Below are 2217 nucleotides of genomic sequence, written 5' to 3'. Positions count from 1 at the left end.
CCTAGAACGGAGAAGAGAACGGCTGTTAGAGCAGATTCACTCAGTAGACAACCTAACCATTAGGAAGCTAAAAATGAGGTCAGAAACACCTTATTTCCCTTTAAAAGTGGGATGCGACAAGGCTTCCAAAAGAAAAAGCCTGAAACAGATTTTGGTTTCGACTCTATTAACGCTGAGGGGCCCGGCTCATGTTCACTTCTTGCACAAGTAGGGTTAACTGTCTCAAATACTTTTTAGTCACAGCTTGGGCAGGCCACCCAAGCCACGGGACTTAAAAACCTGTAAACTCACCCAATTAAATCAGGAATGCAAGGGTGTATAGGCCGACCACACTCGGATCGGAAAAACCAGACGGAGGAGCTTAGCAAAGACCACATCACCAGTGAAGCAAGGCCGTCACCTGAGACCCCTGAGGAAGGAGGAACCCCAGCACGGCCACTGGGCCCCGGCCGTCATCTGATCTTCTTCCAGAGCCTTGCTCAGCAAAGTCGCCACAGCCCCCAACCGCATGTGGTCAAGGGCCCTCCAAGCTGACACTGGGACCCTGGCCCTGGCACCTCACACCTGGCTTCAACAGCTGCTCTCTGCCCACCTCCCAGTTCAGCCCTTTAAACCCTTTCTCAGCCTTTCTGTAACCGGTGTCATTGTGCAAAGTATGTTGTGCGAGCCAAGAGCTACACAGATCAGAAACTAACACTGGAGTAAGAAGTGGGAAGTGGAATCCCCGCACTTGGGAGGCGGAGACAGGAGGATCGCGCAGGTTCAAAGCCAGCCGCGCTGGCTTAAGAGACCCTGTTTCCAAATAAAAATATAAAACAGGTCTGGGAGTGTAGCCCGGAGGTAGAAGGGTTTCCAGGAACCCCAGTAGCACCAAAGAAAAGAAAAGAAAAGAAAAGAAAAGATTGGAGTAAGAGAAACAGCAATTGCCTGACCACCATACCAAGAGAGTCAGGAGTACGTGGCCCTTTTTTATTTATTATTTACTATTTAACTTTTATGTGGCTCATACTGAAGATGGCATACATTCAGCCTGTGCTTGGTGCCCTCCCCCCAGGCTGACTACGTTCATACTTTTACACATATTCGGATGTAGCTCCTCGATTCATCAACCCCAGCCTTCTTCCTCCCCTACCCTGCCGTTCTGGCTTTGCCGAGGTTTCCCCTCCATTGTCTGGAGTCCCTCTGGTACCCCTAGTACTCCCAGTTCGGGCCTGTTAGGGAAAGCCTAAGCCCTCCTCCTCTTCTGCGCTTGGCCTTTAACGCGATTCATTATTGAACTGCAGACACAAGGGCCTGGCTTATGCTCTCGACCCAGCTCGCTCGGAGCAATGGGCCAGAGAACCGCAGTAAATGGCCTGCTACAGAACTCTTCAGTGAGACCGAACATCTCAAACGCCAGTCACCCAAGGTCGGGGCCTCGGGTGCGCGGGGCACGCGGCGCCCACAGCAATTCCCCGGGCCGAGGCGCGCAGACGGCGGGGCCTCCCGGCCGCCGGCCAGGAGGACGCCCGGCCCCGGGGCCCTGCTGCGCCCGCCCGGCCCTCGCCCCGCCGCGCCGGGCGGACACTTACTGAAACTCAGTCTCCGGGCGGTCCATGGCGAGAGGACGCGGCCGGCCGCGGCCACCTCCGCCCCAGAGCGGCGCCGCGGATTCGAATCTCCCGCGCAGCCGCAGTCGCGGCGCCGAGCGTTGGCCTCCGGCCGTGACGGCAGCGGGGCGGGCCAATCGCCGGCGCCGTTGCCGGGAGACCAAGTCCCGCCCCGCCCGTGCCCCGCCCACTTCCGGCGGTCTGGGTCGGGACCGGAAGCTGGCCCGGGGGCGGAGGTGTGGCACGGTTTGAGGCGCAGTTTTTCTTTCAGTGTGGGAAATTTTTTTTAAAGGGTTTTTTTTTTTTTTGTCTTTTTGGACTGGGGATCGAACCCAGGGCGGTGCGCTTGCCACCGAGCTACATCCCAGCCCGGGAATTTTTTTTAATTGTCCAGTGTGCCACTGGTTTGTATAAAGGGACGACTAAGACATCCCAGCGAAGGCAGCGTTGGCTCTTTGGGATTCCCTGAGACCCTAAACTCTGCCCCGACCCTCGCGTCTCCCTCTTTTGCTTAAATGTCTAAACCGCAGCCATTACCGCTAAGTCCCAGCGAAGAATTAAAATAGCCCCGTTTGCAGGGTACAGGCTCTGCGTGGAGGCACACACTTGTAATCCCAGGACTTGGGGG

The sequence above is a fragment of the Muscardinus avellanarius genome (genome assembly GCF_963383645.1).
Source record: "Muscardinus avellanarius genome assembly, chromosome: 15".
In the NCBI taxonomy this organism is placed as follows: domain Eukaryota; kingdom Metazoa; phylum Chordata; class Mammalia; order Rodentia; family Gliridae; genus Muscardinus; species Muscardinus avellanarius.
Note: the sequence above shows the minus strand (reverse complement) of the source record.